Source organism: Muntiacus reevesi, chromosome 10 (assembly GCF_963930625.1).
Source record: "Muntiacus reevesi chromosome 10, mMunRee1.1, whole genome shotgun sequence".
Classification (NCBI taxonomy): Eukaryota; Metazoa; Chordata; class Mammalia; order Artiodactyla; family Cervidae; genus Muntiacus; species Muntiacus reevesi.
This window is the reverse complement of record NC_089258.1, coordinates 14,126,923-14,153,408: the sequence shown is the minus strand read 5'-3', so window position 1 is coordinate 14,153,408 and position 26,486 is coordinate 14,126,923. Positions and strand designations below refer to the sequence as shown.

At 38.9% G+C, this 26,486-nt stretch overlaps 1 protein-coding gene and 1 pseudogene across 5 annotated transcripts in view; one reads left to right on the top strand and one right to left on the bottom strand.

The window, feature by feature from the left end:
- FANCC (FA complementation group C) overlaps positions 1-26,486 on the top strand; it is a 308,295-nt gene that overhangs the window by 79,079 nt on the left and 202,730 nt on the right. For 3 of the 5 annotated variants that reach the window (XM_065947299.1, XM_065947300.1, XM_065947301.1), the window contains exon 2: positions 9,478-9,557. The exons of the other annotated variants lie outside the window; for them this stretch is intronic. The gene's annotated coding sequence lies outside the window, so the exon portion shown is untranslated. The remainder of the gene's footprint in view (positions 1-9,477; positions 9,558-26,486) is intronic. 5 annotated transcript variants of the gene reach the window in all.
- Positions 1,303-1,777, bottom strand: LOC136176893 (small ribosomal subunit protein uS8-like; annotated as a pseudogene).

Genomic DNA, 26,486 nt, shown 5'->3' with positions numbered 1-26,486 from the left:
CTTCCAGCAGTCTATTTTGCTGTCAAGTCTAGACCTCAAGAAGGAGGCAATGAACAGGGAGAACAGTAGATGGAGAAAAGCCTAAATGAGATGGGAAGGCATATGTGTAGATCATGGGTAGGAAAAGCAAGGGATCCCAGAGAACTCACGGAAGCAGGAAAGAATAATGCTCCATTTGGAAATGAGGCAAGTATGGAAAGTTGAAGATATTCAGGACAGATAGTTCAAAAATGAAGAAATTTCTCCTGACTGAGTATAATACAGTGAAACAATATAGACATGTGATAGAGTTAAGATTCTGCAATAAAAATGCATATAATATAATATTATGCATTTAATTTTTTATGAATTATCTTTTGAATTATTCCTGGTTCACAATTGATTAAAACAATGTAAACATTTTATAAAAATTTTGAAATTATTAAATATAAAAGTGAATTGCCACTGTTAAGGAGAATAAGAGGTGGTGGTGATATTTTTGGTGAGTGCCTTCAGAAATGTTATCAGTGCTCATCTTTTGAATGATCTTTGTTTTGCTGTGTAAAAGCTTTTTCATTTGATGGAGTCCCAGTTATTTCTGCTTTGGTTTCCTTGGCCTGAGGAGATATATTAAAAAATACATATTCCTGAAGACCACTGTCTATTTTCTTCTAGGAGTTTTATGATTTCAGATCTTACATTTAAGGCTTTAATCCATTTAGAGTTGATTTTTGTATATAATGTGAGAGTAATCTAGTTTGATTCTTTTGCATCTAGATGTCCAGTTATTATTAATTAATTATTTATTATTTTTATTATTTATTATTATTTATTATTTATTAATGACGGTGTTTCATCCCATTGTATTGTTTTACTTCTTTTTGTTGTAGACTAATTGACCATATAAGTATGGGTTCACTTCTAGACTCTGTTTTTTGTTCCATTGATCTATGTATCTGTTTTTGTCCCAATATCATACTCCTTTGATTATTGTAGATTTGTAGTATAGTTTGAAATCAGAATATGTTATTCCTCCAGCTTTATTGTTCTTTCTCAAATTTGTTTTGTGCTATTTAAAGTCTTTTTGTTTCTACCCAAATTTTGGAATTATTTGTTTCAGTATTAAGATGCCATTGGTGTTTTGAAAGGAATTGCATTGAATCTGTATTCCTTTTGTAGTATGGTCATTTTAACAATATTCTTTAATCCATGAACATGGTATATCTTTCCATTTCTTTGTACCATCTTCAATTTCTTTCAACAGTGTCTTATAATTTTTCACACAGGTCTTTTGCTTCTTGGTTAGATTTAATCCTTGGTATTTTATTCTTTCTGATGTAATTGTAAGTGGGATTGTTCCCTCTTCTTCCCCTCCCTGCCCCCGTCCCCACCACTGCCAGGCATTTTATTTGTAGGTATTACATCCCTCAAGAAAAAAAATCCAAGGATTTTCCTTCCTGTGTGTTTACATTTTGCTTTTTCATGGTTCATGATGCCAGCTGAAGTTGTCAGTACAAAGAAACCAAACTGATGGGATGGGAGCAGGTTATTCTGTTATTTTTCTAGATGTTAATCTGGGACTGATCACGCCACACTTATTTAGCCTGCCTATGAGGTTTGCAACAATTTTCCCAACTCTGTGATAATCTATAATTTCAAATTAACCAATGTAACCATGCTTCACCATCACAGTTAGAAACCTGGTGCTGACTTTGGAGCACAGCCTAATATGCACCTGGCATTTGCCTCTCTTTTCAGCATTGTTGATACTCTTGAGAGCATCAGCCAGGACATTCATGCTTTTTCACTCTCTTTTACCCTCATCAAGAGTCTTTTTAGGTTCCTCTTTGCTTTCTGCCATTAGAGTGGTATCATCTGCATTTCTGAGGTTGTTGATATTTCTCCCAGCAGTGTTGATTCAAGTTTGTGAGTCATCCAGCCTGGCTTTTAGCTTGACGTACACTGCATAGAAGTTAAATAAATAGGGTGTAATAGACAGTCTTGACGTACTCCTCAGTTTTGAACCAGTCGGTTGTTCCATGCCTGGTTCTAACTGTTGCTTCTTTCCCTGCATACAGGTTTCTCAGGAGGCAGGTAAGGTGGTCTGATATTCATTCCCATCTTTTTAAGAATTTTCCAGTTTTTTGCGGTCTACACAGTCAAAAGCTTTAGCGTAGTCAATGGAGCAGAAGTAGATGTCTCTTTGGAATTACTTTGCTATTTTTAATGATCCAACGGATGTTGGCAATTTGATCTCTGGTTCCTCTGCCTTTTCTAAATCCAGCTTGTACATCTGAAAGTTCTGGTTCATGTACTGTTGAAACCTAGCTTGAAGGATTTTGACCATTACCTTGCTAGCATGTGAAATAAGTGCAATTGTGTGGTATTTGGAACATTCTTTGGCATTGCCTTTCTTTGGGATTGGAATGAAAAGTGACCTTTTTGAGTCCTGTGGCCACTGCTGAGTTTTCCAAATTTGCTGGCACATTGAGTGCAGCACTTAGCAGCAGCATCTTTTAGGATTTGAAATAGCTTAGCTGGGACTACATCACCTCTACTAGCTTTGTTCATGGTAATGCTTCCTAAGGCCAAAGGGCACAATAATGCGACTTAAGCTAGTGAAAATTTTCAAGATTTTTACCATAGTTATTAAGCAAATAGACTCATACTTTTTCTTTGATTTTTTTTTTTTTAATTTTAACCAGATAGATATGGTTAAACTTTTTGAGCATTGTCAGACCAAATACAATTCTTGTGTTGTGACAGAGAAGGATCAGTAGATCAGTAGCACATTACTAGCCCTTAGGCTGGGCACATACATACCTACATAATTAACCTGTTACTTGAGATCACCTTGCCTCTAAACGAGTGGTCTTGAAGATGAGTTAGAGGAAGGTAAAAAGATCAGACTTTTTGTGACAGGGAGAGGAACATCTGTTAGAGGAAGGGTTTAAAGAAAAGCTAGCCCATGGAATTAATGCCAGAGGGCATGTGCTGCTGTAGAATATCCTGTAGTCTAAGTTGGATGAATAAACAAATGAAGCAACAAAAAAACCTTCATATTTTACATGTGAGAGGCGCTCTCCCTTATGAGATTCTTAGTTGACATTGGAAATACATAGTATCTTAAGGGTAGAATGAGGGGGAGACACAATAAAAAGCTTTTGTATTTTAATTTCCTGGTGGTTGAGGAATCACATAGTAGACTTTGAAGCAGATAATACCTCATAGTATAACCAACACAAATTATCCTCTATGTCTGGAGGAAGCAAGCATCTGGCTGTCTGAATTTATGAAATTGTAACTCAGGGAACTGATTAATTTTACTATATAGGGTGTGAGGGCTGCAGCTGCTGCCAGATAATAGTTGAGATCCATTTTTTTTTGCCTTTTTCACTCTGCTCCTGCTATTTCTGAGCCTTATTCTTTGAGTGTCTAGAGTAGATCTGAGTTTTGTTGAGCCAAAATTGCTCCTGTCACCATGGCCTTTAAAAAAGACTCTTTTATTTTATTTAGAGAGGAGTTTTAGGCTCTTAGAAAAATTGAGTGGAAAGTACAGACTTACCATATATTTTGTTCCCCTACATATGTACAACGTCCTCCATTATCAACATCCTTGCCGCATTAACTGTACATTTGTTATAGTTAATGAACCTTCAATGACATATCATAATCATCCAAAGTCCATCATTTACTTTAGGGTTCACTCTTGGTATGGTATATTCTATGGGGTTAGAAAAATGTATAGTGACATATATCCACCATTAGAGTATCCTGCAGAGTGGTTTCACTGTCCTAAAAATTCTCTGTATCCTGCCTATTCATCCTCCCCTCTTCTCAACCCCTGTCAGCCTTTTTTTTTTTTTTTTTAATTACCCAAGGAGCCAGTTCTGTTATAATTCCACTGCTCTGTAAAACTGTTGCACTGTACTTTGATCACGTTAGTTCAGAGGATTTTTTTCTTCTGTAAGTACTGCTGATATCTTCTTTTTATTCCTTTCCTCTAAGTAATGGTAGGTCAGTGACTAGGTTGTATAACAGAGAAGGTTTTTCGTTTCCTAAGATTTCCCTGATAATCTGCTGATTGAAGCTACTTCTGGATATTAAATGATAAAACCTGATAATACAGCCTAAGTAGTGAAGCTTTGCTGTAAACTCATAGAGCTAGAAGGAAATTTTAGGCTCCTGCTCTCTGATTCCAGGTTGTGGTCATCTCTTCCAAAAGCTCAAATACAGAAATGATGCAATTCTACTGAGTATCCTTAACTAAAAGAGCTATATAACTCTAGATTACCATAATGCACATGCTGATCATTTCCTCTTTGCTCTATATGCCTTTGAAGAATCTGCACAGACTTTAGTACCTGTCAAACACCAGTCTTTGTGGGATGAGCAGCTGACTCAGTAGAAAACAATTTATAGAGACTTTGTTGAATGCATTGAGCCAACTAAATTTTATTCCTGAGAATATGGACCCTGAGGTTCTGAGTTAATTAGATGATGATGAATCCTTTGACTGAAGGATCATATGGACTTGTGACTTGGTTCTGAACTACACTCATCTCACACGCTAGTAAAGTAATGCTCAAAATTCTCCAAGCCAGGCTTCAGCAATACATGAATCATGAACTTCCAGATGTTCAAGCTGGTGTTATAAAAGGCAGAGGAACCAGAGATCAAATTGCCAACATCCACTGGATCATCAAACAAGCCAGAGAGTTCCAGAAAAACATCTATTTCTGCTTTATTGACTATGCCAAAGCCTTTGACTGTGTGGATCACAATAAACTGGAAAATTCTGAAGAGATGGGAATACCAGACCACCTGACCTGCCTCTTGAGAAACCTGTATGCAGGTCAGGAAGCAACAGTTAGAACTGGTCATGGACGAACAGACTGGTTCCAAATAGGAAAAGGAGTGCGTCAAGGCTGTATATTGTCACCCTGCTTATCTACCTTATATGCAGAGTTCATCATGGGAAATGTTGGACTGGAGGAAGCACACGCTGGAATCAAGATTGCTGGGAGAAATATCAATAACCTCACATATGCAGATGACACCTTATGGCAGAAAGTGAAGAGGAACTAAAGAGCCTCTTGATGAAAGTGAAAGAGGAGAGTGAAAAAGTTGACTTAAAGCTCAATATTCAGAAAACTAAGATCATGGCATCTGGTCCCATCTCTTCATGGCAAATAGATGGGGAAACAGTGGAATCAGTCAGAGACTTTATTTTTCTGGGTTCCAAAATCACTGCAGATGGTGACTGCAGCCATGAAATTAAAAGACGCTTACTTCTTGGAAGGAAAATTATGACCAACCTAGACAGCATATTAAAAAGCAGAGACATTCCTTTGCCAACAAAGGTTCATCTAGTCAAGGCTATGGTTTTTCTAGTAGTCATGTATGGATGAGTTGGACTATAAAGTCTCACGAGTTGGACTATAAAGAAAGCTGAGTGCGGAAGAATTGATGCTTTTGAACTGTGGTGTTGGAGAAGACTCTTGAGAGTCCCTTGGACAGCAAGGAGATCCAACCAGTCCATCCTAAAGGAGATCAGTCCTGGGTGTTCATTGTAAGGACTGATGTTGAAGCTGAAACTCCAATACTTTGGCTACCTGATGCGAAGAGCTGACTCGTTTGAGAAGACTCTGATGCTGGGAAAGATTGAGGGCAGGAGGAGAAGGGGACAACAGAGGATGAGATGGTGGGATGGCATCGCTGACTCTATGGACATGAGTTTGAGTGAACTCCGGGAGTTGGTGATGGACAGGGAGGCCTGATGTGCTGCAGTTCATGGGTCTGCAAAGAATCGGACATGACTGAGCGACTGAACTGAACTGAACTGACACGGTAAAAGCCATGTGCAAGTCGGAGGGAACAAGAGAGCAGGGGAAGCTAGTTCATAGTGAGAAGCTGTAGAGTGGAACAGACAAATGGAGACCCATGAGAGATGGTGGGGGGAGCTTCTAGTTTCATTTCCCATTTGGTTCATCTAAACTCCGTTTTCTTTTCTTGGATATCCATGAGATCTTTTGTAGCTTTTCTGTAATGTGTCCCCTCCCACCCATTTGACTTGAACTAGTTGTGTGAATGTTTATTCTACAACTGAGATGCTGCTAGTAGAATCTCATATAAGAGAGTCTTTAAGACCCCTTGAGTTGAGCCTTATAAGGTCTTATTATTAGTGAGAATAAGTGTACGTCAGGTAGCCTTTAGCCAGTTAATGTTTTCTTCACGTCCAGGTATTTGTTAACTCATTTACATGTGTGTGCTCAGTCACTCAGTTGTGTCTAATTCTTTGTGGCCCCGCAGGCTATAGCCCATCAGTCTCCTCTGTCCGTGGAGTTCTCCAGGCAAGAATACTGGAGTGGGTAGCCATTCCCTTCTCCAGGGAATCTTCCTAACCCAGAAATCAAACCTGGTCTCCTGCATTGCAGGCAGGTTCTTTACTGTCTGAGCCACAAGAAAGACCTTCTCTTTCCTTTTCTAGGCTAAAGAATGTCTATACAATTTCGTCTTTTCTCAAAAGAGAGAAAAAAAAAAAAGTTTTGTTGTTTTCTGACTCTTTATTAATCACATTTTTCTTCAGTCCTTTCATGAAACCTTGGGTAGAATACTAGGGAGTTGGTGCTAGGAGACCTGGATTCCATTCTTGCTGGGACTCCAACCAGATGAATGGTCTAAGGAAGGTACTTCATTCCTCATGCCCCCTGTTACTGCTTCAATGACGTGAAAGGGCTGGGCCAGGTCACTGATTTCCAACCTATAACTCTTGCTTTCTTTGAAAATAACAGTAACAGGTTCCAGAGATTAGGATGTGGACATGTATTTTAGATGGGGGAGTAGCATCTAGCTTACTGTAGATGAGATGGCATGTTTGAACCATTTTTTAAACTTTTTATTCCATATTCTTGATAAGACATTGATGAAGAGCACCAAGAAATCAATCTACCTAACCAGGTGGCATTTATCATACTATAGATGAAATAAATATATCTTAATGTATCTTATATAAGATATATTAAATATATCTTATTCTATATTTATAGAAGTATAATTCATTTCTATAAACGCAGTCACTAAGTGAAAAGCCAGTGAAGAAAAAGCTCTCTCTCTTAACTTTAGTGGGAAAATTTATGATGTGTTTCAACCTAACCTAAGATTTTCCACAAATAGACAAATATAACATTGAGCAATGAAAGCATTTGCATATAAGAAGTAAATAAAATTTTGAAAATAACTACAGTTTATACATAAAATATAATGATGCTTTGTTGTCTCAATAAATAAGAAAGAGGTGACTTGATAGGCTGTGGGAATTGATGGAAGAGGGAAGGAGCCATTCTTTGCAAGATGGGAGAGAGTCAGGTGATGAATTTTTAGACATGTATTCAATATCAGTAGTGCTTAGTGATAATTTTTTTTTTCCTTTGGGACTTTGACAGAAGAAACTTCTGATTGTGGACACCTTTGACATTAAAGAAGAAATATTTTTTGGTACAAAAAAATAGCAAGATATAATTTTACAATTCATATACCTCCTTGAAAGATGCTGCATTAATTGCCTGAGGCTGCTGTAACAAACAATTACCAATTTAGAGACTGAAAGCAGAAGAAAGGTATTATTTTATGGTTCTGGAGGCCAGAAGTCTGAAATCTGGCAGGACTGCTTTCCCTCTGGGGACGCTAGAGGAGAATCTGGTCCTGGCTTCTGGTGACTGCCGGCGAAAGCACTTCTGAGCTTGTGGCTACGTTGCTCCGATCTCTGCCTGCCTGTCTCCTCTGTGCTTCTGCCTCATACTCCCCCTTTCTCATAAGGATACATCTGATTTCTTTTATGGCTTACCTTGGTAATCCATTGTAAGTACTTCCTTTCAAGATTCTTAATCATATCATTTGCCATACAAAGTGTATATGAATTCACTCCTTCAAAGTATTAATTGCAGGTCCCAAGGAGACCCTACATTTGAGGGGGCCATCATTTAGCCTACCATGTATGTGGTGGCATGTTTGAATAATTTTAAAAATCTTTTCGTTCTGTCATATTCTTGACAAGAAACTGCTGTGTTGAGTGAATTAATGAGTATTCTTTATCTGAAATTATAATGTCGATAATGTTGCCTTTGGTGATTTATGTAGTATGGTATGAAGTGAAAAGATCATGTAATGAGGAGATAAAACGGAGTAATTTTCCAAAAAGTGGTCTGTCTTTTTAAGAGCCCTCATGGCAAGGAGCCATCACCTGAAACCTGTGTTTGCCTACCACACTTAATCCTAAGGCTGGCTTCTATGTCATGACGAGATAGCTCCGAGCAGCAGCTGGAACTCTTATTTCCTTCTTCACATCTGATAAGGAGAGAGTCTGTTCTCAGAAACTCCTGGGTGAGCAATTGAGTGTTCTAGCATGGGTGAGGGAGTGACATTTTGAACCAGACAATCGCTGGTCTTGGGGGACCGTCCTGTGTATTATAGGAAGTTTAGTAGCATCCATGGCCTCTCTCCACTGGATGTCAGCAGCACGCTCCTCTGGTTGTGACAACCAAGAATGCCTGTAGACATCAGAGGTGCTCTGTGGGTCACGGTTGCCCCTGGTCAAGAACCACTGCTTAACCCAATCAGAGCTCATTCTTGTCTCACCGAAATCTGCTGGCTAAGAAATTTTAGGTTCCTGTTAAGAAGGAGGAATGTAGAAAATAAGTGTTGGAGAGGTAACTGCAAATGTTCACTACATCCGAAATTCTAGTGAGGGCCAAAACTGGGTCAAATCTAGCAGACCTAAACTTTTTCTAGGCCCCTGTTGGTATATTGTTGTCCAGCTCTTTGTTGTGTCTGACTCTTTGCAACCCTATGGAGTGTAGCCCACCAGCCTCCTCTGTCCGTGGGATTTTCCAGGCAAGGATATTGGAGTGAGTTCCCATTCCCTTCTCCAGGGAATCTTCCCAACCTGGGGATTGAACCTGCATCTCCAGCATTGGCAGGTGGATTCTTTACCCCTGAGCCACCTGGGAAGGCCCCCTGTTGTCTAACATTATTTTTTAATAATATCTATTTTATATTGGACAAATAAAACCCAATATTATGTCTTTTTTCCCTCAATTCTATGGGCCTGTGAATCACATGTTGGTTGTTTTTTTTTTTTTTTTTTTCTGCTTTATTTCTGTCTACTAGTTGGTTGCTCTTTATCTTAGAATTTGCCTCTTTCTTGTATAACTTCCTTCTTTTCCAGCAAGTCTCTCTCCTGAGGTTTTCACATTCAGTTGGATTTACCTTTCCTATGACACTGCCCTGGTTTCCCGTTGGAAATCGGGGCTTTAACAAGCACACCATACAGTGCAAACTGAACTTAGAATAGCCATGTATAAACACTAGAGAACTGTGATCGGAATTTTTCTAAAGTATCCTCTTTTATTCTACGAAGCAATTGAAATAGAATAAAGACGTATTTATTGCTTTGAAATTTTCCATGATTTCCAAATCAACAAATTTGTACTCTTACAGGCATCAGATGACCGGCATTTTGGGGCCATGTGTTATTTCTTCTGTGATTGCGCCATGTAGAGGGTCCCCTCTGTTTTCATGTGAGTACTCTGGCTATGATGTAAACCCTGACTAGTAACTGATGACAGAATGCACGGCATGATTGGGAGTAAACATGAGTTGCTGCTTTTTCATCACAATTAAGGTATGGTAGAGGTTATGCATACAATGGCTCATAAAAAGGGTATCCCCATCGGACCAATAAAAAGTAACAAGACTACATGACATATAAGCTAGAATTTATGTGAGTTGTTCAAGCGAGTCTGGATCCAGGATTTTGTAATTGGCTTCATGAAAACCTGAGGGGCTACAGAAAGAACGCTGTTTTTGCCATGGCTTTTGCTTTATTCTGTATGTATGCAGCATAGCAGAAACAATCTGCCTTACTATGATATTAGTTACACAACCCCTCAAAGTGTCCTTCCCTGTGTATTTTCTTCTTTATTTTACTAGCAGCTCATTTGGCCTCCAGCTTTGCTGGTCTAAAACTTCTGTGTTCATTTTAAGCTCCTTGAGGGAAGGGGGGGCTACTGTAATCGTCTTCAAATGAGTTTGAAAAAAAGCACAATTCCCCAATCTTAGTATTGTGCCTTGTGTGTTTTAAAATTTGACTGAATGACTTGACATATATATCCTTTCTAGACTCATTAGAACCCATAGGTTGCCCCCTTGAGTTTTCTCTGCTTCTTGGAAAACAGATGGGGGGAGAGATCTAGAAATACAGTATTCACTGAGATAACTGAAGCTGAATAGGAGGAAAAGAGGATACTGATGGTAGCAAGACTCATTTTACTATGGTTATTAAAGCAAAAATGAGGGGAACAATTCCTTTTTCAGGAGGTCTTGGCAAGGACCCTAGTTTTAAACAAGAAAGAGACACAGCCAGTTATATTGAAATGATTTGAAGTCCATCCCTCCACAGTCATGTTTTTCTGAAGCCAAGGTAAACAGTTGGTTAGAGGTGGATATAGAGCTAGCCATTTTTCAATAAATGGATAAATTATCCCTTGGAACTATTTCAGTAGGTGGTGCTCTTGTGCCATAATACAACAAATTTTTAGAAAATTTCTGAGACCCTGTGGCTAGTTCTAGAGCCTTTGTCCCTCTTGATCCCCTTGAGTGACTACCAGGTATACCACTTGGATAGCATGATGTGGGTGATTTTAGTGAGAGATTTTATATCTGGAAATAAGGCAAATTCAGGTCTCTTACTTTCTTTAGCTTGCTTGAGCTCTGCTTTCCAGGGGAACCTAAATGAGAGGTTTGCTAACCTTTATGAAAAATTGATGACTCTTGTTCAGTCGCTCAGTCGTGTCTGGCTCTTTGTGACCCCATGGGCTGCAGCATGCCAGGCTTCTCTGTCCTTCACAATCTCCTGGAGTTTGCTCAAACTCATGTCCATTGAGTCGGTGATGCCATCCAACCATCTCATCCTCTGTTGTCCTCTTCTCCTCCTGCCTTCAGTGTTTCCTAGCATCAGGGTCTTTTTCCAATGAGTAAGCTCTTTGCATCAGGTGGCCAAAGTACTGGAGCCTTAGCTTCAGCATCAGTCCTTCCAATGAACATTCAGGGTTGATTTCCTTTAGGATTGACTAGTTGGATCTCCTTGCAGCCCAGCGGACATTCAAGAGTCTTCTCCAGCACCACAGTTTGAAGGCACCGGTTCTTTGCCTTTTTTATCGTCCTGCTGTCACATCCACACAGGACTACTAGAAAAACCATAACTTTGACTATACTAACCTTTGTAGGCAAAGTGATTAGTCTACTCTTTATCTAAACAATTATGATATGTGTTATGTATTACCAGTTTTCTGAGACCATTTGTTCTATTGGAAATCATCTGTGATCCTCCAGATGACTTCAGATAACATCTATTATCTGAAGATGTTATCTTCCAAATAACATCTGTTATCCAGATAACTCAGGCTTTCATTCTTGTTTCTTTATGCTTTCAGACAAGATGCAATGGAATGAAATAGTATGTTGTAAAGAAATTTGTAAGTGGTGAAGGAACAAAGACAAAAAACATCAAGTTCAGATAGCAGCTGATAATAACTAGAGCTGACATTGAACCCTGTTGGCATCAGCTCCTTGTCTCAGTTCTTTGGCTGTATGTATAATGAGTCCATTGCTTGGTTGTGATACCATGATGAACAAGACATCCAAAGAAGTCCATATTAGGTGCTGCTGGCAGAAACATGGTGGGCAAGGAAGAGAAATTTAAATCCAGAATACATATCATTCCAGGGTGGACAAATCTCTGGTTGCTAGAAGTTTTTAGAAGCATTTAAGGTTCTGCTTTTTCAGGACGTTTTTTGTCTCTAAAATGAAAGACAGTCACCTCACTTTGTATCCACCAACTGTTAAGAAAGAGGCAAAATGCTCATGGGACTTTTGTATCAGCATGAGTGTGCTGATCTGAGCTGCTTAATTCCGCATTGTCTCTGCAGGTTCTCAGGCCTCAGTGAACCCAGCTGCAGCTCTAGCGGCTTGCCTCTTGAGCTTTGTGATCCAGCAGATCCAGTGATGTTCAGGGTGATTTCTGGTAGCTTTTGAGATTTTCTTTTTACAATTAATATTTTAGTCTATGTGGGTTTTAAAAATTGATTTATTTACCTGCTTGTTATTATTATTTAAGTTGGAGTATAATTGTTTTACAATGTCATGTTAGTTCCTGCTGTACCACATTGTGAATCAACTTTTAGTATACATGTATCACCTCCCCCATAGGCCTCCCTCCATCCCACCCTTCTAGGTCATCACAGAGGACAGAACTGAGCTCCTTATATGTCTATAATTATTGAAATTGTCTTTTTCATTATTTAGAATGTACTGTTAATCTAAGAACTCATGTATTTCTTGAACATTTCTTGCTTTTATCTCTTTAAATATTGCTTCTCTTTCATTCTCTTCACTTTTTCTTTTTTTCTTTTTTGGTGTGACACCGTCTAGATGTTTGTGGAACTAACCTTTATGTTTCTTAACTTCTTTCTCATAATTTTTGATTTTCTTTCTGGGCTGCATTCTGAGTGAATTTCATAGTATTGTCTTCAAATTTTTAGCTCTTTAGTTTTGCCTAAAATATCTTATGTACTGCGTTTTTAATTTTAATGACTGTATTCCTCACTTATATAATTTTCAATTGATTATTTTTTAATCATCTATTGTTTTAACTCAGAGTTTGTGCTTTATAATTTCTTATTTTTAATTAGCTTTTTAACACCTTAAATACAATTATTTTGATTTTTTAATTGAAGTATAATTTACTTACAATGTTGTATTAGTTTCAGGTGTGTAACATAGTGATTTGATATTTTTTTACATTACAAAATAAACACCACAGTAAGTCTGGTTATCATCTGTTACATACAGAATTATTACAGTATTATTGACTATATTCACTATGCTGTATATTATATTCCCATGACTTATTTATTTTATAAATGGAAGTTGGTAGTTCCTCTTAATCCCATTTACCTATTTTTCCCTTTCTACTTACTCACCTCTCCTCTGGCAACTCCTAGTTTTATTCTGTGTTTCTATGAGTCTTTTTCTGTTTTGTTATATTTGTTCATTTGCGGTGTTTTTGTTGTTGTTGTTCAGTTACTTAGTCGTGTCTGACTCTTTGCAACCTCTGAACTGCAGCATACCAGCCTTCCCTATTCTTCAGTGTCTCTCTGAGTTTGCTCAGACTCATGTGCATTGAGTCAGTGATGCCATCCAACCATCTCAACCTCTGTCGCCCTCTTCTCCTCTTGCCTCAACCTTTCCCAGCATCAGGATCTTTTTCAGTGAGTCCACTCTTCATATCAGGTGGCCAAAGTATTGGAGCTTCAGCTTCAGTGTCAGTCCTTCCAATGAATATTCAGGATTGATTTCCTTTAGGATTGACTGGTTTGATCTTGCAGTCCAAGGGACTCTCAAGAGTCTTTTCTAGCACCACAGTTCAAAAGCATTAATTCTTCAGTGCTCAGCCTTCTTTATGGTCCAGCTCACATCTGTACATGACTATTGGAGAAACCATAACTTTGGCTACACAGACCTTTTAAGACTCCACATGTAAATGAAATTCTATGGTATTTGTCTTTTTCTATCTAACTGATTTCATTTAGCATAATATCTTCTATTAATAGATCCACCCATGTTGTTTCAAATGGCAAGGTTTCATACCTTTTTATGGCTGAGTAATATTACATTGTGTGTGTGTCTACATCTGTGCTTGTCCATTGTGTGTATGTGTCTGTATGTGTCTCACATCTTTACTCATTTATGTATTAATGGACTTCTGGGTTGCTTCCATATTCAACTGTTATAAACAGTGCTGCAGTGAACTCTGGTTTGCATATATCTTGTTGAATTAGTGGGGAGTTTTTTGGATAAATACCCAGAAGGGTTATTGCTGGGCCATATTGTAATTTTATTTTTAATTTTCTGAGAAACTTCCATACTATTTTCCATAGTGGCTATACCAATTTACATTCCCACCAACTATATACTAGGGTTCCTTTTTCTCCACATCCTCACTAATATTTATTCTTTGTTATCTTTTTAATGATAATCATTGTGACAGGTTTTGATTTGCATTTCTCTGATGATTAATGATATTGAGTATATTTTCATGTGCCTGTTGACTGTCTCTATGTCTTCTCTGGAAAAATGTCTTCACGTTCTTTTATTTTTTTAATTGGATTTTTAAAAAAAAATATTGAGCTGTATGAGTTTCTTATATATTTTGTTTATTAACCCCTTACTGGATAGATCATTTGCAAATGTCTTCTCCATTCAGTTGGTTGCCTTTTTGTTTTGTTGATAGTTTCCTTTGCTGTGTAAAAGCTTTTTAGTTTGATGTGGTCTCATTTGTTTATTTTTGCTTTTGTTGCCCTTGCCTGAGGAGACAGATCAAAAAAAAAATTCCTAGAAACCGATGTCAAAGAGCTTACTGCTTGCTTTCTTCTAAGAGTTTTATGGTTTCAGGTCTTAAATTTAAGTCTTTAAATCAGCTAAATATACTTATTTTGTTGGACTATTTTATAATATTCATTTCATCTGAAATGAATTAGTGGTTTGATGGCTGATTTTGTTAGTTGCCTTTATTGGGATTAGATTTCCTCATGTACTTTAGAACTTTGGTTGAATGGCATGTTTTGAATGCAGCATATTTTTTAATTGCTTTCATTCATTCATTTTCTGCCTCTCTCCCTCTCTGCTTAGTCTTCCTTGTTTAAAGCAATTTATAGTTGTCTCTGGGGCTTTCATGAAGCCCTAGTCCAGAACTGCTGTGGTGTTTCAGTTACTTGGACAATCACAGGCTGCTTCATTGTGTTCCTCATCTCTGGCTGGTCTATGTTCTCTCTCCTCCCTAGGCCACAGCTCCATATGAGATAACCAATCTTCTTTCAGGAATGGAGGAGCCTTCCTCCAGTTTCACCTCCAACCCTGCCTCAGGTAGGATGCTAGGTCTGACTCTGTCCTTTGTGGGTTATAGTTAGTTTGAGCAAACTCCGGGAGATAGTAAAGGACAAGGAAGCCTGGCATGCTGCTGTCCATGGGATCACAGAGTTGGACTCAACTGAGCAACTGAACAACCACCACCAAATTTTGTAGGTTTCATGCTTCCAGTTACAGTGCTTGTTTTTGGATCCTGAGCTTAGGAGGCTAAAAGCTTTAACTCTGAGGATTTACTCCACTCTGAGGATTTACTCCACTCTGTTTCTACCTCATATCTATTAGACAGAAATTTTTATATTGTTTTTGAACTTGTTTGCATCCTCTTGGTTTTCTTTTCTTGTTTCCTCTCTCTGCTGTGTTTGGAGTAGAGGGGATATATCAAAGAGTGAATTTACTTGTCATCTTAACTGGAGGTCACATGGACTGAAGGTTTAAAGGAAACAAAGTGAGATATTGGTTTTACATAGTACTAAAAGCTAACCACAAAAATGCTTTTCTGTTTGAGTTCAGTGACCCACAGCATACAATCATTTAAACTCCTCCTTCAGAGGCTTGCAGCCCCAAAAAGATGAGTGGGATTAAGCAGGTGGGATTTATTAGGATGCCATGGTTCTCTACAAGGTTTTCACGTTTTATTTTTTATTTTGATGGTAACTTTAAGAATTCAGTTGTTTCCAAACACCTGAATGCCCACAGTTCTAACTAAATAGTGTCTTAAGATGTCAGAGCCTGCTGTTGTGTTTGTCTTGGTGTCAGGTAGCACTACTTTTAGATGCTGAAAACTGAACAGAGGTGAAAATGTAAATAATATGTGTGAATGAGAGAGTGAGTGATTGCTCTTTCTTGCTGGCTGGGGTGCCCCTTTTTGATGCTGTCTGCAGCATTCCATGTTTTCTTCTCTCTCAGCCCTTCTCAGAAAGGATTATGTTTTATCTGTTTGCAGTTCATGATTTCCTCATTAGCCATGGGTTGCTTGAGAGGAAATGGGAATGCTGCCATCTTTTTATTTGCAGTGTTTTTAGAGTTCCTGTCATATGGTAGTTTTCCAATAAATATGTGGAATTTTTTATTTGTTTTTGTTTGTTTAGTAATAAATTATGAGTAGAACCAAGGATGGAAAGACGCAGAAATAACTTGGAGCCAAGTTACTAATGACAAAGGCAAGAAGATTTTAATATTTTAACATCTAATGTGCTCCTCAGCCCGTTTTTCTTCCTGTCTCACTGAAAGCTCACAGTCTTACTGTCAGTTAAGTGAATTGAGGACAAGAATGCAATGAAAGTTAAGTCACCACTATTTCTAACAGAATGTATGTGGGAAGACTGATATTTCTCAAGTCCCAGTGATAGGTCCTTGCTGCTCTGATGGAAAACAAGGTCAGGGGTTTCTATCTGAGCAGCTTCAAAGGCAAGTAGTCCTAAAGGGATGTTTCTATTTGGAGGCCAGATCCAGAGAGCAGCTCATTTTCCCACGTGGCTTGGGGCATGGTTGGGAGAATGGAGCTCAATAACCCCCCAGAAAGTTATCTGCTAGGTTAAATTTCCTTAATTCTTTGCAAAACTGAGTGAAGAGTATGTACACTCTGCACCTGGATTGCAGTTGCCTCCTCTGATTTCCTTGGTCCAGGTTTTGTTTATGATTGGGGTTTGTTTGAAATTATCTGCAAATTTCAGGTCTGTGTTTTTGATTAGAGTGTCTCAGAGACAAAACACTCCTGACTCAACAGAGAAAAAGCCAGCTCCTCCTAGTGGAATTTTTCTTAAAACCTCATTGTTTTAACAGGAAAAAGTGTATCATTTGTTTCTTTCATAAGCACTTTATGGGAGCAAGAATATTTTATTGTGAAATTTTTTAAAGAAAGCTACAAATACATGGACAAATTTATCAATGCTGCTTAAAGTAATGAACCAAAGAAACATTAAAAAGTAAATTGAGACTATTGGTATCAGGGTTTAGTAAGGAAGAGGAAGAATATTGACAAGTTTAAGCATAGTTGAGCATAAATTTCTTAACTTTATAATTGATTATATTTAATGAAGGTTTTAAGGAGTTAGATAAGGCCACTGTACCCCTAGTTAGTGACATCAACTGGAGGCTAGATATTTGTCTCTTTTCCTCCTTCCATAAACACTGTTTTCTACCCTCTGTCTGTAAATCTCTGTGTAGTGCTTATTTCATGGGAGAGGTGACTTCGGTTGATTCATACTCAGGGAAAATGGGGGAAAAAAAACCAAAACAGTGCTTTTTATCAGGTTGCCACTGAGTAGGTTATGGTCTATATTTGGCAAATGTAGACTTACCTCTCATACTTGGAGATTGTGCAGACCAGATGAAAGTCATTTCATAATTTCAAAACCTTTTGGCCACCCTGTCAGGTCTATAATACGCAGCCATTTTTGATACTGTGAGATTTATAGCGAGCTTCAATTTAAAAGTTGACAATATGGGAACTGCATGCCTTCTGTCAGCCCCAAAGCCAGCATTTTATCTGAGTCTCTCCTCTACAGTAACCTTAGTGGATTTGTTTGTGTACTTATTTATTCACACATTTGTTCAACAAATATTTATTGAACTTCTACTGTGTGCCAGTTACATACATAGCCTTGGTTTTCAGAATGTGTTCAGCAAACTAGGTTCTGAGGAGGTGTGCCAGTGAGGACACATTTGACTGTAAGAAAACCCAATGAAATGTGGCTTAAACCCTAAGGAAAATTCCAAGGTTGGCTACTCCATTCCCTTAGCTGTGCTAGTGAGGGGACCCAGGTTCATCTTTCTGCTTTACTGTTTGCAGCATGTTAGGTTACTTACTCCTTGAATCCCTAGGTAACTACTGCAGTTGTGTCACATAAAGATTGCAGTGTATAATACGGGGAAAAAATGAATTTATCCACTAATATTCTCCAGTGGAAGCTCAGTTCTTATTGTCCAGAGTTGTATAACATTGCCCGTTCCTATAGTTAGTTGGAAGGCAAATGGAAATACCATGACTGGAATACACCAGCCATTCTTAAAATGTGATGTTGGGTATCTCTGAGAACTTGCAAAAGACTGATGAGGGCAAAATTAGTTTTCATAGTAGTTCTAAAACATCATTTGTGTTTCTTACTCCAATTTTCTCACTAGTCTACAGTAGAGTTGTTAAGAGTTGTTGATTTATGGTGATGTCATTGCTCTGGCAGCTAGTGGAATATATTCTTGAGTTTTAAATTTTTCTTAGTTTTAATTTCTAATGTGGTAAATATTGATAATGTATCTCACATAAATAAGAGTTGTTGTCAGTAATGCCCTCAGTGATGTGTATGACTATAAAGGGGAGTCTGAGAACAAAATGTTGATATCCACTGGTCTCATTAATCAAGATTCACCCCTGGTGAGAAGATAATAGCAAATGAAACAACTGACAAAGGATTAATTTCCTAAATATGCAAGCAGCTCATATAAGTAAATACTGGAAAAACAGACAACCCAATCAAAAAGTGAGAAAAAGACCTAAACAGACATTTCTCCAAAGAAGACATACAGATGGCTAATAGACACATGAAAAGATGCTCAAACATTGCTCATTATTATTGAAATACAAATGAAAACTACAATGAGATATCACCTCACACTGGTCAGAATGGCCATCATCAAAATGTCTACAAACAACAAATGCTGTTGAGAAGGTGTAGAGAAAAGGGAAGGCTCTTGCACTGTTGGTGGGAATGTAAATTGACACGGCCACTGTGGAGGACAGTATACGCTGTGTTTAGTTGCTCAGTCATGTTTGACTCTGTGACCCCATGAACTGTAGCCCACCAGGCTCCTCTCCATGGGGATTCTCCAGGCAAGCATAGTGGAGTGGGTTGCCATGCCCTCCTCCAGGGGATCTTTTCAACTCAGATCAAACCCAGGTCTCCTGTATTGTAGGCACATTCTTTACCCATCTAGGTCACCAGAGAAGTCTAAGAATATTGGAATGGGTAGCCTATCCCTTCTCATGGGAACCTCCTGATCTAGGAATTGAACTGGGGTCTCCTGCATTGCAGGTGGCTTCTTTGCCAGCTGAGCTACCAGGAAAGCCCAGAAGACAGTATGGAGACTCCTTAAAAAATTAGGAATAAAACCACCATATGACCCAGCAATCCCGCTATTAGGCATATACCCTGAGGAAATCAAAATTGAAGAAGACACATGTATCCCACTGTTCATCACAGCTCTAATTGCAATAACGAGGACATGGAAGCAACCTAGATGTCCATTGACTAATGAATGGATAAAGAAGCTATGGTACATATATACAATGGAATATTGCTCAATCATAAGAAGGAGTGCATTTGAGTCAGTTCCAATGAGATGGATGAACCTAGAGCCTATAATACAGAGTCAAGTATGTCTAAAAAAGAAAAACAAATATCATATACTGACACATATATATGGAATCTAGAAAGATGGTACTGATGAAATTATTTTCAGGGCAGCAGTGGAGACACACACAGAGAATAGACCTATGGATATGGGGGAGGAGGGTTGGGGAGGAAGGAGAGGGTGGGATGTGTGGAGAGAGTAACATGGAAACTTACATTACCATATGTAAAATAGATAGCCAATGGGAATTTGCTGTAGGGCTCAGGGAACTCGGACTGGAGGGAACTTCCTGGAGGAAGTGGGATGGGGTGGGAGGTGGGAGGGAGGTTCACGTGGGAGGGGACCTGTGTATACCTATGGCTGATTCATGTTGATGTTTGGCAGAAAACAACACAATTCTGTAAAGCAATTATCTGTCAATTAAAAAAATAAAAGATTCACCCCTGGTATTTGGGAAGATCCCAGCCTTCCCCAAGACTCAGTAGCTATGAGATTTCTGGACAAAGCTGATTCTCTTAGCAAGGAAGCAGTAGAGGGGTTAGGGCTATTGGATGGGCAACCAGCAGTGTTTATGGAATTATTCTGAGAGAGGGGCTTTGGTGGGAGGGCATGACTGGGACGCAGGATGTGCCCCAGGTCCTACCTCAGCTTTGACTGGAGTCACTGCTGGTCGATTCTTTTTTTTTTTTTTTAATTGTGGTAAAATATACAAACCATAAAATTTATCGTTTTAGCCATTTTAAAAAAGTGTACAGTTCGGCAGTCCTGAATTACATTCTTATTGTTGAGCAGCCATCACCACCATTCATCTCTAGAATGTTTTCATCTTCCCATCTGAAATTGTTTACCCATTAAACAGTAAATCCCTGCCTTCTCCATTTCTCTCAGCCCCCAACAACCACCATTCTATTTTCTGCCTCTATGAGTTTGACAACTCTGTAAGTATCTCCTATTAGTGAGATCATATAGTATTTGTCCTTTCGTGTCTGGCTTATTCCTCCTAACATAATGGTAACACGATATGGATTCAGGGTTCATGCATATATGTATCAGAAACTCCTTCCTTTTTATGATTGAATGATATTTCACTGTATATATTTATATATTTAGTTTATCCATCCAACTTTGGTGAATATTTGGTTGGTTTATACCTTTTGGCTATTGGGTATGCTGCTATGAGTATGAGGAAAAAATTATCGGTTTGAGTCTCTACTTTCTGTTATTTTGGGTATGTATATAGAAGTGGATCAGATGGTAATTCAGTGTCTGATTTTTCAAAAGGAACCACCATACCATTTTTACACAGCAATACTATTTTGCATTTCTACTAGCAGTTGAGTTTCCAGTCTCTCCCCATTCTCACCAGCACTTGCTATTTTTTGTTTTTTTAGTGATAGCCAGCCTAAGGGGTATAAAGTAATATCTCATGGTGGTTCTGATTTGCCTTTACCTAATGATTAGTGATGTTGAGCTTTTAAAAGTTTTTTTTTTCAATTTTATTCAAGTATAGTTGATTTACAATGTTGTGTTAATGTTTGCTATACAGCAACACGATTCACTTATACACGCACACACACGTACACATACATATATATTTATTCTTTTTCATATTCTATTCCATTGTGGTTTATCGCAGTATACTGAATATAGTTACCTGCCCTATATGGTCGGATCTTGTTGTTAATACATTCTGTATGTAACAGTTTATATCTGTTAATCCTTAACTCCCAATACATCCCTCCTCCACTTCCTCTCCACCTAAGCTCTAGGATGTCTCTAGATGGAACTGCTATATGAGATGTGAAAATGTCATACAGTAGCGATGCTAATTGAGGGCCAGAATATCACAGGTTAGATTATAGATTGTGTATTTTTTCACCCTGAAACTTAATAACTTAGGAGAGGAAAATAATGTCACATAATATTAAACAAGAGGCTGAAGTTGCTCACGTTGCTAGTGATCACTGGTCCTAGCACTGTGGTAGACTCAACCCAGTGCATCCCTGCCTGTGGCTCCTTGACGTTGAGGCTGCATAAATACTCAGGTGTTAACATGCAACTTTAGGAGCCTGCGTTGCTTTCTGAAAGATAATTTGAGAACCACTGTTTTAGGGCAGTCTCTTACCAGGTTCTTAACACTTCTTGATTACTACATTAAGGGAAATGTTTTTATTTTTAATGAATTAGGCACTTTGCTCCAGTCTATCACATTTGTTTCTTCATTTTTTGTTACCTTTCTTCCAACAGTGCTTAAGTGTTTTGATGCTTTTATTTTCTTGTTCCAATCTAATGAATTATGCTTGGTGAATTCCTCATACCTTGTATAAACATTTCTGTGAAATTTTTGGTTATATCCTTTTTTCCAAAGAAGAAAGAAAGATAGCACTAAGTCGTGTCAGACTGTTGCGATCCCATGAACTGTAGGCTGCTAGTTTCCTATGTCGATGGGATTCTTCAGGCAAGAATACTGAAGTGGATTGCCATTTCCATCTCCAGAGGAACTTCCTAACACAGGAATTGAACCCAGGTCTCCTGCATTGCGGGGAGATGCTTTACCGACTGAGCTACATGGGAAGCTTTTCTAAAGAAGCCAACCCAAGTGGGGAACTTATAGCCCTGAAGTATTACCTCTTTCACCTGCTATACTTTGTGTCTGAGCCCCATCAATTTGGCAACTTTCAGTGTGAACTGTTATAGACAGTGGTTGGGCTACAGAGTATCTTTATGCCATGGTGATTTGAGTTCATAAAAAAGTTTTTTAGCAAGCATTTTGACCAGTTTATAAAGGAGAGGGAAAGGACAAATGCCCTTGATCCAAACCTGAGACATTTGGACTGTCAGTCTTTTCAGTATCTCAGATGTTTGAAGGACCCCAAGGCTGGTTTCCCTTGCCACTTTGTTCCTTCCCCTCCCACCTCCTGCTTTCCTCTGATTAGCAGGAAACAGGGACATGAACAAGCACATGGGAGTCTTTCACAGGTTAGTCACTTCTATTCAGATGTCTGCGTGTCTCTGCTCACAGGACTGTTACTTTAGTTCGATCTACATGAGAATTTCTGCAGCTGATTTTATTTTTCTTTGGGAAATATAAACTGACACTAACAGTTACTGTTAATTTTACTCTCTGTATGTGGAGAAGGTGAAAACATGATTTGATTCTGTGTATTTAAGAAATGAAAAGGGAGATTTCCTTCTAACTTTCTATGCTTTTTGCTTTTGCTACATTAGTATATATTGGGGGGTTTGTGTGTGTGGAAAATGCTTGATAAAATCCTGAGTTTTGAAGAAATGTCATTGGACATCCACCTTTCTTTTATGCTCTTAAATAAAAGATACTAAACAATATTTCATTAGTTGTTTGTATGAAATTAAAATAGGCAGAGATATCCATGTGAGGGCTTATATATGCAGCAGGATTGTAAGAAAGCCAAGGATTTACATTGGGGGCAATACCAAGGATTTGATATTGATGAAAAGTATAGTTTTCAGTTCTCTAATTAGTGTATATGTTCAGTTCAGTTCAGTCGCTAAGCCTTGTCTGACTCTTTGCGATCCCATGGACTGCAGCACCCCAGGCTTCCCTGTCCATCACCAACTTATGGAGTTTGCTCAAACTCACGTTCATTGAGTCGGTGTTACCATCCAACCATCTCATCCTCTGTCATCCCCTTAGCCTCCCGCCTTCAATCATTCCCAGCATCAGGGTCTTTCCCAATGAGTCAGTTATTTGCATCAGGTGGCCCAAGTATTGGAGTTTCAACTTCAGCATCAGTCCTTCCAATGAATATTCAGGACTGATTTCCTTTAGGATGGACTGATTGGATCTCCTTGCAGTCCAAGGGACTCTCAAGAGTCTTCTCCAACACCACAGTTCAAAAGCATCAATTCTTTGGTGCTCAGCTTTCTTTATAATCCAACTCTTAGATCCATACATGACTACTGGAAAAACCATAGCTTTGACTAGACGGACCTTTGTTGGCAAAGTAATGTCTCTGCTTTTTAATATACTGTTTAGGTTGGTCATAGATTTTCTTCCAAGGAGCAAGCATCTTTTAATTTCATGGCTGCAGTCACCATCTGCAGTGATTTTGGAGCCCCCCAAAATAAAGAAAGGAGCAGTGACCCAACAAGAGACTGACCCAGACTTGCCCATGAGTGTCCAGGAGTCTCCAGCAGAGGTGTGGGTTGGTGGTGGTTTGCTGCAGTGTTGGGGTCACTGAGGGCAGTAGTGTATGAAACCTTTTGAAGGAGGTCGCCATTATCTTCATTACCTCCACCATAGTTTGGCCTCAGATCAAACAACAGGGAGGGAATACACTCCCACTCATCAACTAAAATTGGATTAAAGATATACTGGGAATGCAAGAATCCCTTAGAAGAAATGGAGTAGCCATCATAGTTAACAAGAGTCTGAAATGCAGTACTTGGATGCAGTCTCAAAAATGACAGAATAATCTGTTTCCAAGGCAAACCATTCAATATCACAGTAGTCCAAGTCTATGCCCCAACCAGTAATGCTGAAGAAGCTGAATGGTTCTATGAAGACCTACAAGACCTTCTAGAACTAACACTCCAAAAGATGTCATTTTCATTATAGGTGACTGAAATATAAAAGTAGGAAGTCAAGAGATACCTGAAGTAACAGGCAAATTGGTCCTTGGAGTACAAAACGAAGCAAGTCAAAGACTAACAGAGTTTTGACAAAAGAACACACTGGTCATAGCACACACCCTCTTCCAACAGCATGAGAAGACTCTACACATGGACGTCACCAGATGGTCGATACTGAAATCAGATTGATTATGTTCTTTGCAGCCAAAGATGGAGAAGCTCTGTACAGTCAGCAAAAACAAGACTGGGAGCTGACTGTGGCTCAGATCATGAACTCCTTATTGCCAAATTCAGACTTAAGTTGAAGAAAGTAGGGAAAACCACTAGACCATTCAGGTATGACCTAAATGACCCTTAAGACTATACAGTAGAAGTGACAAGTAGATTCAAGGGATTAGATCTGATAGACAGAGTGCCTGAAGAGCTGTGGATGTAGGTTTGTGACGTTGTATAGGAGGCAGTGATCAAGGCCATCCCCCAAAAAAAGAAATGCAAAAAGGGAAAATGATTGTCTGAGGAGGCCTGAGACATATAGCTGAGAAAAGAAGAGACGCTAAAGGCAAAGGAGAAAAGGAAAGATATACCCATTTGAATGCAGAGTTCCAAAGAATAGCAAAGAGATATAAGAAAGCCTTCCTCAGTGATCAGTGCAAAGAAATAGAGGAAAACAATAGAAAGGGAAAGACTAGAGATCTCTTCAAGAAAATTAGAGGTACCAAGGGAAATTTTCATGCAGAGTTAGGCAGAATAAAGGACAGAAACAGTATGGACCTAACAGAATCAGAAGATATTAAGAAGAGGTGGCAAGAATACACAGAAGAACTGTACAAAAAAGATCTTCACGGCCCAGATAACCATGATGGTGTGATCACTCACCTAGAACCAGATATCCTGGAATGCAAAGTCAAGTGGGCCTTAGGAAACATCACTACAAACAAAGCTAGTGGAGGTGATGAAATTCCAGTTGAGCTGTTTCAAATCCTAAAAGATGATGCTATTAAAGTACTGCACTCAATATGTCAGCAAATTTGGAAAATTCAGCAGTGGACACAGGACTGGAAAAGGTCAGTTTTCATTCCACTCCCAAAGAAAGGCAATGCCAAAGAATGTTCAAACTACCACAGAATTGCACTCATCTTACATGCTTGTAAAGTAATGCTCAAAATTCTCCAACCCAGGCTTAAACAGTACATGAACCTTGAACTTCCAGATATTCAAGCTGGATTTAGAAAAGGCAGAGGAATCAGAGATCAAATTGCCAGCATCCGCTGGATCATAGAAAAAGCAAGAGAATACCAGAAAAACATCTATTTCTGCTCTATTGACTACACCAAAGCCTTCAACTGTGTGGATCACAACAATCTGTGGAAAATTCTTCAATACATAGGAATACCAGACCACCTGACCTGCCTCCTGAGAAATGTGTATGCAGGTCAAGAAGCAACAGTTAGAACTGAACATGGAACATCAGATTGGTTCCAAATCGGGAAAGGAGTATATCAAGGCTGTATATTGTCACCCTGCTTATTTACCTTATATGGAGAATATGTCATGAGAAACGCTGGTTTTTATGAAACACAAGCTGGAATCAAGCTTGCCAGGAGAAATATCAGTAACCTCAGATATGCAGATGATACCACCCTTTTGGCAGAAAGTGAAGAAGAACTAAAGAGCCTCTTGATGAAAGTAAAAGAGGAGAGTGAAAAAGTTGGCTTAAAGTTTAACATTCAGGAAACTAAGATCATGGCATCCTGTTCCATCACTTCATGGCAAATAGATGGGGAAACAGTGAAATCAGTCAGAGACTTTATTTTTTGGGGCTCCAAAATCACTACACATGGTGACTGTAGCCATGAAATTAATAAGACACTTGTTCCTTGGAAGAAAATCTGTGACCAACCTACATAGCATATTAAAAAGCAGAGACATTACTTTGCCAACAAAGGTCCGTCTACTCAAGGCTATTGTTTTTCCAGTGGTCATGTATGGATGTGAGAGTTGGACTATAAAGAAAGCTGAGCACGAAAGAATTGATACTTTTGAACTGTGGTGTTGGAGAAGACTCTTGAGAGTCCCTTGGACTGCAAGGAGATCCAACCAGTCCATCCTAAAGGAGACCAGTCCTGGGTGTTCATTGGAAGGACTGATGCTGAAGATGAAACTCCAGTACTTTGGCCACCTGATGCGAACGGCTGACTCATTGGAAAAGACCCTGATGCTGGGAGGGATTGCGGGCAGGAGGAGAAGGGGATGACAGAGGATGAGATTGTTGGATGGCATCACTGACTTGATGGACATGGGTTTGGGTAGATTCCAGGAGTTGGTGATGGACAGGGAGGCCCGGTGTGCTCTGATTCATGGGGTCGCAAAGAGTCAGACATGACTGAGGACTGAACTGAACTGAGAAGAGCCTGATAAAACATATTTGGAAGGTGTTGGAAAACTGTAAATGTACTCACAACTCAAGGGTTTAAGATCTTGGGATGAAGACAAGTCCTAAATTTTGAGCAGACATTTTGCTGCAGTTTTTCAACCTCAGGGCATTGCCGTTTCTTGAGAAGCTA